Below are 14,860 nucleotides of genomic sequence, written 5' to 3'. Positions count from 1 at the left end.
TCAAGCCGATCCTGTCTTGATTCATCCCTCCGAGACCTTATGTGGGAAAATTTGTTTTTCCTCAGGCCTTAAGAACTGTAACAAGGCTATCCGTAGCTTGTTTTTGTCTGATACTGTCACCAAACCTAATATTGTTACGTACTGGAATAGTGTTGCCAAAGATATTCCGTGGGCCCAAGTTTGGATATTGACTAACAATTATATTCTAAATAATAAGATCAAGGAGGTCTCGTTTAAAATTCTACACAAAGTTTATCCTGTCAAACACTTCCTCAAGAAATTCATTAACAACGCTGATATCAACTGCTCCTTTTGTCATACTCACCCTGAAACTGTTCCCCATTTAATTTGGTATTGTGAATACAGTAAAAAATTTTGGTTTGATGTTTCCAAGTTTATTAATGACAACTTGCTTATTGACTTTTCTGTGTCCTTTGAACATGTGATTTTTGGTTTCTTTAAGCATGATAGAAATTTTGTTAAAAAAGCCTATGTGATTAATCTACTGATTATTATGGCCAAATTCTTTCTGCATAAGTGTAAGTTCTCACAGCATAAACCTCTTTTCTTACTGTTTCACAGAATGTTCATGTCTTATGTTAAATCTTTGAAAGCAATTAACAACAGTAAGGCAAGAAAGACAATTGCTACTTGTACTGCATTTAACTTATGTACGCCCTGTGCTGTAATTTGTAATTTGTAGTCTTTTTCTGTATCTTTTTGTTTTTGGTACTGGTTACCCCTGCTTATGTTCTTCTCCCTTTTTTTTCTCTCCTCTCTTTATGTTATTTTTTTATCCTTTTAGCTCTCGATGTATACTGTCTTATCTTTTCACACCATTACACCTTTTTTTATCCTCGTCCTTGCTGTTTAGTTCTTGCATTGTACAAGATCTGTATTTTTTCTTGGATCCAATAAATGGTTAAAAAAAAAAAAAGCACTCTGTGTAGCTCAGTGGTCGCTAACCCTTTTTTCCTCGGGGACCCCCTTCATGTATATATTAAAATGCCATGGACCCCTGCTTCACCCTGTGCTGAAACCATGCTGGTTTTAGGCTTTCAAAAGTGAGATTCTCTCCATAAATAATGTATTATGGTTGAGCCCTGACCTTTGAGAAAGCCAAAGTTAAATGAACAACATACAGCCTTACTTATTCCTTCAAATAGAAACAATTTGTGGACATTAATCACAATGGCCCTACTGTTCAAAGTCTTAAGGGTTCCCACCTCTTTGACACCAGGTTGGGAACCACTGGTGTAGCTGGTCGCTCGGTCGGTGGATAGATAAAATATTTAAATAGATAGATAAAGAGGCTAATATGGCACAGTCAATATCCGAGAAATATAAAATTAAAAAAATACTATGTGTTGCAAATGATACAGGAAAAACGAGTATCACAATAAACTGAAATCGTTGATGGGCTAGCATTTATCTAAGTATGCTAATCAGAATTAAACAATCCATAAGTTTTGCTTTCATATGCTTACCTTGTTGGTAAACTGCAATTGTTCCAATCCGATCCAGAAAAAAGAAAGACATGAAGTACATTAAGAACCTCGCAGCCTCGGAACAAAACATGGCTAAGTTTGTTTAAAGAAGTTAGCTAACAACAAGCTTTCTTGGAGTCTTTGCTCTCTTTCTGCTAGTAAGCTACCGACAGTGTTCACGTGAAATAAACAAACGTACTTTAAGTTAAGATGATATGTTGCGTATCACAAACGATACATGTTTGCACGTTTTTTGTTTTTAATGAACAATCAGCTGTAAAATCATTAACGATCAGTTGCACATGCTAACACAACCGCCTCTCGGATAGTTGTCTTTTTTGGTGACGTGATTTCGGGTACCGGGTTGTGACGTAGACTTGCGTTCAGGAAGTCGTCTTCTGCTGTTTTAATTAATGGTCCATTACCGCCACCAACTGGTAAGGAGTATGGGTCAGAGCCATTAATTAATAAAAATAAATATTTTTTTTAAAAAAAATAAACAAATGCAAAAAAAAAAAAAAAAAAAAAAAAAAAAAAGAAAAAATATCCTCTATTTTCTCTTAATCAGCAGTGTTTTGGATAGAAAATTAATGATGAAATATTATATAGCTTCTATAGCAGTTCCTATAGCACTGGGAAATGATTAGATTTCTTATAGCAAATATGATCATTCCCTGGTGCTAACATCTTTTTGTGGATGGATGGATGGATGGATGGATGGATGGATGGATGGATGGATAGATAGATAGATAGATAGATAGATAGATAGATAGATATACATATATACAAATACAAAAGGAAATTATAATAAAAATGTAGGTAAATATACTAACAAAAAAAGACGGCTGTATTTTAACAACGTTCTGAGCCAGGATTACCTTTTTCCTGTTTGTTACAGCTTAAGATGTCACCATCAATCAAAACCAGATATCCAGAGTCTGTTATTACATTCATCTTTTTAACCATCTTCCAAACATCATCAATTCGTGTGTCCCGTCCCACAGAGTTACAGAATTTCCTCCAACAGTCTCTCCTTGAATTCCTTTTTGTTCTCCTGACATTGACTTATGCTTTTTATATTTATTAAGATTTTGAAAGCAGTGGTTCATTTTAAACACTTCAAAAGCTTTTTTTTAAATGTAATAACTTTGTCACATTCATTTGTCCACCATGGTACGATTGTCCATTTGGTCTTACCTCCCTTCCTTGGAGACTGCATCAATGCCTCTAAAATAAAATAACAACCATATTTACTTCATCAACATCATTAGACATCATTAGACAGGTCAGGTTTCTTGGTCAACTTCTCCTGATCACAGATCTAAAGTTTCCCCAATCAGCCCTGTTGAAAGACCATTTAGGCAGCCTCTCTACATCACTCCCCCCTCAACCCAACATCACTCACTACGGGATAATGGAAACTTCCTATAGTTAGGTCCTTTAATCACCTTCTACATGCATAATTCTGCCAATGAGTCTGATCATTATGTAAGATCAGTTGCTGTTTCAAAAGAAGTTGATAAGCAAGACGTTGTTTCAGATTTTATGATAATTTATTAGTGGCGTCCCAGCAGAAGATGTTATTGTTACTGTTGTTCTAATTGAAAGTTTTACTGAGTTCTATCAGTTTTCTGTTGAGTCCATGTGGTGAAGCTGCTCTGTGTTAAGGTGTCATTGTGTTAAAGGTTCAGCTGGCTGTGGGTTATCTGTTCACGTTTAACTAAGGTTTGCTAACAGCTTCGTTTAGAACTTCAGTCATGCTGAGTTTATTAAATAGAAACGCTCCCGCAGGTCAGTTCTGGTTTAAATGTGTAGGCTTGATGTGTATCTGTTGTACATTTGAAGTGTTTTATTTTCTTTGTATGTTTTAAGAGTTATTTTGTATTTTTTTCTATTGTCTTTCTGCTGTAATACCAAACCATCATCAGCATATTTTCATTAGGGCTGATGAAGTGTTTTACTGCCATTAAAACTAAAACTCTTAGTAACACTGACTGCAGCTGACCAAGACGCACCGTCATTTACGTTCATGCGTTCTTATGCAGACGTGAGTTCAGTTTTTATTATTTAAGTGAATATCTGGGAGTTTCAGTTCATGCATGAGTATAATTAACTTTAAAAAGGAACTTTATAGTGAAAACACTGAGCGCAATCAGCAGTTCTGCCAGTGTTCTACATGCTGTCAGCTTTATTTAATGACACTGATTCTCTAAATTCAGAGCGACCCATCAGATGAGTGGTAGTTTTTCCAGGGACAGAGAAGTATTTAAAAGAAACTTTGTGCATGTTTCCTTTTGTCTGAAGCAAAACCAGATGCTTTAAATTTGGTTCTGTTGCATTTTCACTTTATTTGGTTCTTTTTGGCTGTAAAATGCATCAGTTGTTTCTTGTTCATTTCTTGTGTGGCCTCGTTAGCATGAATCCACTGAGTCTGAAAAACATGCATTCAAACTATCAGAAATGATGTCTTCTTGATGCTGTTTAATTATAATTACATGTGAAAGGTTTTCAAAGATTTGATAGCAATTAGAAAAACTTTTGCAATAATGAGCAGACTGTGCTGCTACACCAGTGTGGGGCTACTGTTTCTTAATATTTTGTATCGTATCCTGAAAGAATTTACACAGAATAGGAGGGAGGTGTTTGTAGGATTATGTTTCAGTCTATACAACCAGATTATATTAAACATGAAGGCCTAAATATTCCTAAGTGTACCCATGTTAATCACACAGTCCATTTAAACAAATCACATCCTGTAGTTTATGATAAACTATGCAACGCCCCTTATAATCAGAATTTATTTCTTTTAATACAAAGTCTTGTCCAAATTATATTTTATCATTTTCACTAAACATGCTTAAGAGAAAAAAAGTGAAATAAAGTTTTGTACATAATGAAAAGGGATGGCTTGAAGTTTGAACAGTTAAACTTTATGTTCTGTCTGTGAAACAGTTTCTCTTTGAAGCACAGGTTAGAGATGAGCATGGTGACAAAAATCACTGAACACAACTGTTTGTATTTCTCCTTCGAAAAATGTTGCCGTGGATGAAAAGTGAGGTTGAGTTCTCTGTACATAAACAAGGAGAGAGTGTAACTTTAGCAGCCATGAAGGCAAACCTTGTATACATGTAGATTGTGTTTGTCTTGCCTTGTAAAACTGTTTTTAAACCTAAATAACAGCAAACAGTACAGGTTCATTTTATCCAGTTGTTATGGTCTATTTCAGGGCAGCTGGAGGAAGTTTATTATTATTTTTGTGTATTTTGCATCATTGACAAATTCAGTGGGTTAAACAGTCATTTGTACAATGATGCTAGTAGGTATTTCTTGTATATAAAAGTCTTGATTGTGTTAGCATGGGTATAAACTGTGACGTGTATGACAATAGATGTAAATACTCACATTTTTCCTAATCACTAAAAAAACTGCTGTGTTGTGGATTCATGATTAATGACAAACATTAAACAAACATGATTTATTGACTCAGACTGGATTCAATTTGTCTTCTTTTCACTTTCATTTATTCTCTGTACCGCTTTGTCTATTAGGGGTCGCGGGGTGGAGCCTATCCCAGCATTTAGCAGGTGAGAGGCAGGTACACCCTGGACAGGTCAGCAGTCCATCGCAGGGCCAACACACAGAGACAAACAACCATTCACACACACACACACACTGAGTGTGTCACACTCACTCCTAGGGAGAATTTAGGGTGACCAATTAGCCTAACATTCAGGTTTTTTTAATTCTATAATTTTTGCATTAAGGGCTCAAATGATTCTCGTTACAATGTAAGAAACTTATCACACAATCTTCTCTTTAAATGACTTCATCAGAATTTAAATTGCAGTTTATTCACTCGGGGTGAACTCGGGACGTAAACTACTGCGAGGATTAGCAGCTGCTCTGCTTGGAAATGTCTTTTTAACATAACTGTTTGCTAGCATGTACAACAATGGGAAACTTTGAGTCCTGGAATTCATCTGAAGACTGTTTTGACATCTTCAGCTTTAACATTGATGCAAAAACTGTTTTTATATCTTATATAACAGATTACCTGTAGATTAGAGTGTGGTAGGATGTCAAATGTCCAATCACAGTGATTCAGTGGAAGTGTTCAGTCTCCTCAATGGACTGAAAGATCTGATGTTAAGATTTCAGTTGGAGAGTAAAAGATCAAATTAATCAAACTGTTTCATTTGTTTTTATGTGGTTGTATGAATTGAAACTTTCTCCTCCTTCAGAGGGTGATGGTGGTGTAAAATGGTGTTCTATCTAAATTATTGCTTGAATTATTAAATATCTTCAGAAATAAAGACAAATTAAAGCACTTTATTGTGTTCATATTTACAATCAGCAGTGACAAAAGTTGTCAGCATGACATACATATCACATTGAACAGAATACTTACTCAAAACAAGTGAAAAAAAGTTTTAACTCTAAATAAACAATGTACATCAGGAAGGGCACTACGGTAGGACAGGGTTCATACTGGCAATAAGACTGGAGGACGAGATAAATCAGGAGAAATGTTTGTAGGTAAGTAGCCTACAGTGCATACAGCGCTATCAGTCTGTGTGGCTCACCGAGCTGAAGGAACACAAGACATTTAAACAATCATTAACTCTTAAGAACAGTTTAGATGGCTCAGAGAAGGCTAAAATATTTCTATAAGCAAATTTCATGGTTGTGAGTCCAAAAACATATATAAGGTATCCTGATACTTCTTTATTTTTGATGGTGCTGTTGGATGAGCATCATGCTAAGAGGCACTCTTTGGTTTAAAAATGTCCTGTTTATCCTCTGATTGTTTTCTTACTTTCATCCTTTTTTTTGTGTTTGATCTCAAACTTTCAAATTTCAATTAAATTTAATTAAAAACTAAGATAAATGGTTTGAGAATTATCTATTTGATAGTTGTAAAACAAACAAAAAAAATCTGAAGTAATATACTACCAACTGTACTACCATAATACTATTACCAACTGAATGCAACATAAAATAGTCATTAGATAGTCATTACTAAAAGGTTTCTTTGCTATTATTATATTTGAACTAAAATGATGTTAAGCATAAATGGGCCTTAAGGTCAAATCAGTTCTCATGGCTCAAGTCCAAGTCGCAAGTCGCTCTAGTTGTAATAAGTAGTCTGACATACGTCTGCTGTCTGGTCTGCTTAGAAGATGCATTATAATATCAATTCATCAGAACTGAACAGACCTTTAATTTTAATTGAATGATTAATGTTGTTTTATAGACAATAATCTCTTGCAGATTGTCAGCTTGTCGTTAATTTCGGGCGTCTTCCCAGAACTTTTAAAAACAGCTGTAATCAAACCTCGGCTAAAAAGAGAATCTAGACGAGACACAAATGAGCAACTACAGGCCGATCTGAAATCTTCCTTTTCTAAGTAAGATAATCGAAAAAGCCGTTTTTCATCAACTAAATGGCTTTTTAACACAAAACAACTGCTACAATGTCTTCCAGTCAGGTTTTAGACCACAGGTAAATTTTGACTCTTAATGCGCAGCAAAATCTTAATCCTGGAAATAAACAGAGATGACTAGACACAATAAAAGTAGAGAAAGAAAAAAAACAAATAAGTAAAAATAAAAATAGCATATTTATAAAACAAGACAAAAGCAGAAAATCTCAAATATAAACTTTCTTCTGTGAAACTTATTAAATACTTGCTGATTCTGTCTGGATGGCTCTGACCTATCTATAACTCAGAAAGCTGGTTATTGTAATATTGAGCTGCATAAATAAATTGTAAAAATCAGTTTTATTCTGATCAGCAACTGTGATTTTGTTTGTATCAGATGACATGATGCTTCATGTTCTGTCTTCTCAGTAAAAACAGTGCAGTGAATCTGTCATCACTTCTACTTGTTGAATTAGTTCACTCTCTATTCTGGTCTGTGGCAGCATCAGTGAATGGCTGTACTGAAGATCCTCTTACAAAGTAAGGAGTACGGTCTGGGTCAGTGGCAGATTTTCTCAAGTCTAATAGAGGTGGCAGTCCTTGCCTCCAGTGTTGGCATTGATGTTTATGTATGTGCTGGGTTTTAAGGTGTATGAATGTTTGATTTGGTCAGAGAAGCTGAAGCACCTGTAGCTTACCATTACCAAGTATAAACATGGAATGACTAATTAATGTATTTAGTGTAAAGCACTTAATGTAGCTTGAAAAGTGCTATAGAAATCTAATCCATTAATATTATCAGAAATGTCTGTAGAAATATCTTGTTTTTCCCTTTTTAAATACCATCCTGTGTGAGTGTGAAATGGTAGACAATGTTCTAACATTGACTTTCTGATTTCAGTGACTGCAAAACACAGTTGGAGCCATCTTTCTACCGGGTACCTGAAAAAAAAAAAATAATAAAATAATTTATATATATATTCAACAGAAGCACACTGTGTTTAACAGTTCACTCAAAACTCAAAGTTACCCCAGAATCTACAAAACATTCATCCTTAACTTATTAAATAACTGCAACAGTTTATGTTTTAGCTTCTACTGATAATGATCCAAACTCAATTTATAGTAAGTTCACTTCAGCTTTGCTAAAGAGTCAAATTTTATCTGTTAACAGGAAAAATGGGTGAGTTTTTCTTTTTCTTAAAACTAATTAAATGTAGTTTATAGTTAGTGTGTTTATCGGTTTAGCTCTCCTTGTCTGCATGCTAATGTTTAATTCCAACATTTTTTTCTTTAGGCAGCTTCATAGGAACCAGTCATTATTTGACTTTTTTTTTAGATAAATTAATTCATTGTGAAAAATGAATAGATCACCTCACCCTTATCATAAAGCAATTATTATTGTTTATTAACATTCTGTCAAAGGATAGTTAAAAGTTCAGTTGTTAAAAAACTTAGAAAAAAGTTTGCTTTTGAATTAAGCTGCAATAATTGTGCATCTGGAAAATCTAAAACATGTTAATGTCTGAATATTTATTTAGTTCAGGTCCTTGAATGTTGGCTGACCTGCTGACATTCTCTGTTGCTCAATTAACAGTTTTATGACAAAGACGACTTGTTTATGTCCATATAAACGTAATAACTGAGATCAGGTCAGTCAGGATTAATGTGGAAAGTACTGCAACACCGGGTGTGAACACTCATACTTGGTGCTGTCCATTCGACTAGGAAGCATGCTCATACCAAGTATGGACAGGAAATAAAAATGCTAGTAATTTGTAATAGTCAGAAATGAGAACATCCAGTGTAACATGCAGACCTCATCCTCTCTACATTACACACAGCTCTGTTATTACTACATTACTGAGACAGCTGTGGTAATTTTTAAAAATTTTTTCAACCTTTATTTAACCAGATAGAAAAAAACCCATTGAGATCATGATCTCTTTCACAAGGGTGACCTGGCCAAGAGGTCTGCAGCACATCATAAACAGACAAATGTTATTGTACATGTTACTCTGCGGTATTTCACACATTATTCCAGTTTTAGTATAATATGTATCTATAGGGATGTCAACATATTAAAAATGTTTAATGAGATCTAATTAGAATTAGAATTTACCTTTCCTTCTGAGGTGTCTAATGTAAAGTAGGCAAAGAACATTTACAGCTGTAACTGCAACGAGTAAAACAGTTACAACGCCCAAACCTATCTTCAGACCGACATCAGGAGAGTAGGACTCAAACAGCTGATCTGAAACACATCACAGAAAAACTCAAGATGAGTGAATATGTTAAGTAATGTGTATTATAGCAAAGATAAACATTGTCAAAAATGAGGAAAATCAAACTAAAATCCCAAGTGAAAAACCATATAAACCAACATGAACCTAACAAATTATTTGCTGATAAAAGAATCACAAATGAAAATCTTACCTCGCACATGGATCTCATCACTAATAACGTGGCGGATGTTCTCCTGTGTGGCCACACAGTAGAAATGGTTGGTCTTTGTTTTGGTCACAGTGATCTGGACAGAAACATCGCAGAGGTCTCCTCGGCGTGAGACCTGTGGCTCCTCAGCATGAAGAGGGTTTCCATCACCGTCCTGCCACTCTACTTTAGGTTGTGAAGCTGCTCCTGCAACTACACATTTCAGCTGGACCCCATCCTTTGTAACATCCCGTATCCCAACAATCGGCTTCGCAGCTGCAACTGTGAAAACACCACAATGCTGAACGTGACTGTCCACGTAGAAAGAAAGCATCATCAGCTAGAAACAGACAAGGTTCAAAGTAAAACTTAATACAAACCTAGAAACTCATATTTAGATTTTTTTCTTTTTGTATTCCACACAAACAACTCCAAAATGTTTGGTGGGGTTTTATAGTTATATAGTTTTTCTGGAAAAACAAATAACTAACAAGCTTGGATTAGAAAGAAAGAAGAACAAAACCAATGTTTCATAAAATTAATTAATCAATCCAGATTAGGGATGCACCGATATGAAAATTTTGGCCGATACGGATATCCGATATTAATATTGTTGTTATGGCCGATAACCGATGTTGATATATATATTTTGTTTTAAAAAGGTTTAAGATTATCAAATTCTGTACAAAGTGAAAATAAAGCAAACATTAGGGGTGTTAGCTTCCCACCATTGTTTGTGAAGTTCTGGATGGCAGTTTTTCAGATGACATATCAAATTTGTGGTGCTGAACGAGTTGACACGGCATCCCCCTCGCATTACTTCCACTTTGCGGATATTGCATACTACTTTTCGAGTACCTTCTTTTTACACCGTGAAAAATTACCACACAGCTGAAACTGCTTCTTGCTTCAGTTATATCCCACAATGTAGTGCTGCATCGCTGTCACATGTCCAAACATGGCTGCATGGCCAAACCTTCCGACACACGTACACAATCAGCAATTATACGAAAATAAATATCGGCTGTTAATATCGGCCCAGTTTTGCTTATCGGACCGATACCAATATGTTAAAAAATTACTAACATCGGCCGATACCAATATTAATGCCGATATATTGTGCATCCCTAATCCAGATTGTTAATGAAATCAGAAAAATGTCTATTTCCTGATTCTGTCACTTTATATATATAATAAGAAAAAGGCCCAGTGGTAAGAGATCACAACTGTGATTGTGATTATGTTGGTTATCACTAAAGATATATGCCTTTTCATAGAGTAGAAAAGCTCTGGTTTATTCATGTTGTTCAGAAGTTTTCAGGGGTTTACATGCAAACACAGTACAAGTGTAGAATGAGGAAATTTCTGTTTGTATTATACCAGTCCCAATAGCAAAATCATTTTTTAATGGCATGCAATGTTATATTTATGTTAATAAGAGAATTTTCTAAAGATACTCAGACTGAACCTTTTTCTTTCCAAGAGGAGTTATGTTAACTTATGTTTTTTTTATTTGTTTGAAGTTTCACAGTGTGAAGTGAAGTATGTTTAAGATATATTCTAAATGTCTTAATATTGGCAAAGTGGTCATGTTCCTGGAGAAAAAAAGTCTTTCAGGGAGAGCATTCAACACTACTGAATAAATTGTGTTAGTCGAGTTCCCTGCATAAAAACTAAAATACGCATATATTTACCTTTTCTTTTTGTTTTTAAGGCTTTGGGTGATCTTTTTATTTTCCACCGTAATGGCCATATGTACACCTCTTTTTCACTTATATATTTATGTTGTGTGTAAAATGTCCCACTTTCTGGAACTGTTCAAGAACAGGATGGTGGAAACGATAACTGTGTGCAGGTTCTAGGGCCAGCAGCCCAACATATTAAAGAGGGTTTTGACTTTAATCACAGGGCTACTAACATGCTCTACCTTGCCAGACAGCTGTCCCTCACATTGGTCCTATAGTGTAACTGCAGCTGCATTTCATGATCTAATGTAGTCATAAAGTAGATTTAGTTATGATAAGGCCATTATAAACAATAGTAACAATCATTTGTAAAAGGATATTGCTGTTATCAGATCAGAAAAGTATACCTCTGAGGACAGATCAGGAAAAATCAATGGAGACTTTAAATAATGTCACTGACTTCTATATCTACTGTGTGTGCTACAACTCATCCACCCAGAAGCTGGACATTATCAATAAATGTTAAATTTATTTATTATTTATAATTTATACATATTAAATTTGTGCCTCGGGATCAATAAAGTATCTATCTATCTATCTATCTATCTATCTATCTATCTATCTATCTATCTATCTATCTATCTATCTATCTATCTAGCTGCATCAAAATGAAGATTTTAACTGGTAGAATTTCTTCAGTCAATGATTTACACCAGCAACTAAAATTAAAACCAGTCTGGACCATTAATTTCTCCAGATCTGTTTTTATTTAAAGCAATAAAGATATTATTTAAATACAAAGAATCTACTTAAAAATGTAAAGTTCTTGAGTAGAGGCTTATGGTGTATTTGTGGTGTGATTGCTCAATAATGGCATTTTAGTGGTGACTAATTATTATAACATGATATTGACATTTTGTTAAAAGAAGCTGAGATCTACAGTTGCAGCACACACACAACGTAGATGTAGAATGAGTGACAAAACTCACCATTGTTTTCTCCTGTTCGGTCCTGCAAAGAACGACCTAAAAATCATAAAAAAGAGGTAATTAATTTTTGGTAAAAACTATCATTTTAATGGTGTCAACTCTCTGAGTGATACGGATGGAGAGTTTTCATCGATAATGATCGATTGTGAGAGAAGTTGGCGAGTACCAGAGGAAGAGTAATACAGCATCAGTATAAAGATTTATCTTTTGTCCTAAATGTTTGCCCTGATTACCTTTTAATGTCTTTATTTTGCTTGACAGCAGCTACTGGAGATTCAATAAAGATTGTACAAAGTGAAGTGGAAAGTAGAAAACCCTGTCTAGTGCCTCTAGCTTGGAGAGGTACTAGACTAGGGGTGCCCAAACTTTTGTTGAGTTGTGGACCAAACACAGAGATTTTAAGGGTGAAGCACAAATAAATGTAAATCATGGTTCTTTTAATTTTAGTTCATGCATGCAAATGCATTTTCTTCTATCACTGCAAATAATACACTACAAACATCAATATGGCAAAAACAAAAATAACAATTAAGGCAAAGTTAGAAGGACAAACAAAAATAGCAGACACTAAATTAACCAAATATAGTACAAAATGTTCTCAACAACAAACAATGCATGTTCAACAAGACAAGTTGTTAACACTAGTGGGACACATGAAGCTGATCTCTGGACATTACTAGCCTGTTAATGTTAGGTTGCACCTGGCTCACTGACAACGTCAGTATGTCAATGAGGTGTGAGTCAATCTTTAAAGTGTGACATACTGGAAATAGTTTTGAGCTCTAATTGGCGGGCAAGACATAACAGGCTGGCAGACCAAACTTGGCGCGCGGGCCGTACTTTGGGCACCGCTGCACTAGACCGACTCAAGCTTGGAGAAGTTTGATCATTTATCTGCACACAAGCCTTGTAAAAGATATAGTATCTATATCCAGTCAATAAATTATACAAATCCAAGTTTTTGTAAAGTTGCCAATAGAAATTTCTACCCTATCAAATGCTTTTTCTGCATCTAAAGTAAAATGTTGGTTTTCAAATTCTTAACAGTACAATCAGGTTTATAATATTAATTAGTCTGTATGTGTTAATGGACGGTTGTCTACTCTTTATAAAAACCTGTTTAATAAGGATGTATATGGTTATGGTTGGTTATGGTTATGGATGCAGTTTCTCTTCCGAGGAAACAACACAAATTCAGCAAGAAGCTCCAGAAATCCAGAAGCACACAATCAAAAACCAAACAATCACAAGGGGGTTCATAACCGCTCTGCAAGCAGGAGTGCAAGTCAGGTCAGGAGGAGGTATGCATTAAGCCTCTGCAGACTTACGTGGAGCTTACGGTGGTGATTCTGTAACCAATCAAACAGACATCGCGCAAGTATAAATCCAGCTTTACACCTACAATGAAACTTGCATTGAAATGTGCCATCAACAGTACTGCCAAATGAATAGTCTTTAATTATTAAACGGGAAGGTAGCATTATAACTTTTTTTGGTTTCATACGGATAGATGCTAATAATTTGAGATATATGAAACACTGTGGTCCCTCTTCATTACCCACTATTGTATTGGTCAAGTATGGGATAGCTTTGTGCCACTGGGGAGCGAATCTGAATTCTTTATATTTGAATTTGAATCATTCAGTTTGAATCTGAATATGCCTGTTTGAATAATTGCTTTAAAAAACTGAATCCAAATTACCATATTTGATATTGAATCTTTGTTTTTTGAATGTGTATATTGGTAAAGTTGAAACTTTTGTATTTGAAAAAATTCATTCCCTAATTCATTTTCATAGTTCAGTTTCAGTTCTCTCCATTCAAATTCAGATCTGAAATTCAAATTCAGATCTGAAATTCAAAACTTTTGTGCCACACATCCGGGATCTGACGTGAGGCAAAACAAGTCGATCGCAGATGGAGTAACGTCAGTTTTGTGCAGTTGTTTTCAACAGCTACAAGCAGAGGGAGGGCGAGGGGAGGGTGGCGGCGGGGAGAGAGAGAGAAAGAAGAGATATGGAGAAACGCTAAGATTTTTAAAGCAATTATTCAAACAGGCATATTCAGATTCAAATTGAATGATTCAAATTCAAACAAAGAATTCAGATTCGCTCCCCAGTGGCACAAAGTTTATCCCATATCGAGCCCAGAGAAAGCTATGCCTTGTCATATTCTTTTGTCTTTTTGTTTAAATGTCTGTTATTAAAAATCATGGTTGTTTGTCCATGTTTTGCTAGTAGTACAAAAACTATATGATTTATTTGAACCACAGGTCTAGAAAGAACTTTGCAAATTTGTTGAGATCAACATTTACAAATAATTTTGGGCAACAGTTGGATGGAGGTTTTTGGGGTCTTAGGCTTAACACTAAGGGTATTTGGCTTCCTTTAAAAGTAGACTCATGTTAGTAGAGTTCATATTTGGTGATAATCTATTAGCAACATTAAAATTTAAAATCCTTTACAGAATTCTACTGGAAAACCATCTGGACTTGGGACTTTATCACTGGGTGTATGTTGGAGAGCTTCCTGGAGTTCTGAGAGAGATGAATCCAAAGCTAGTAGCCTGCTCATGGTGCAATTTTGGGAGGCTGATGTTAATAGGAAACTGATAAACATTGGTCTCTTGTGATAAAGATATATTTTTTGTTAAAGTCCCAGGAAACTATTTTTTCCCTGATCACAGGTGAACAAAATAAAAGCTAAATGACTAATTATTGAATCGCCCTCACACCTGTCCAAACATCATTGTCAACCATCTATGTTGTTTTACCAAAGTAAAACAACTTTTGCATCAATAAAAACATATTATTTCTTAGAAACATGTCTAAAATTATGTATTTT

General features: G+C 35.0%; 1 protein-coding gene across 1 annotated transcript in view; it reads right to left on the bottom strand.

Moving 5' to 3' along the window:
- The window catches only part of LOC121636568 (CD276 antigen-like), a 129,233-nt gene that overhangs the window by 41,521 nt on the left and 72,852 nt on the right, over positions 1 to 14,860 (bottom strand). The window lies entirely within an intron of this gene.

This window comes from Melanotaenia boesemani, chromosome 3 (genome assembly GCF_017639745.1).
Source record: "Melanotaenia boesemani isolate fMelBoe1 chromosome 3, fMelBoe1.pri, whole genome shotgun sequence".
NCBI classification, from domain to species: domain Eukaryota; kingdom Metazoa; phylum Chordata; class Actinopteri; order Atheriniformes; family Melanotaeniidae; genus Melanotaenia; species Melanotaenia boesemani.
Note: the sequence above shows the minus strand (reverse complement) of the source record. Positions and strands in the feature narration are given on the sequence as shown.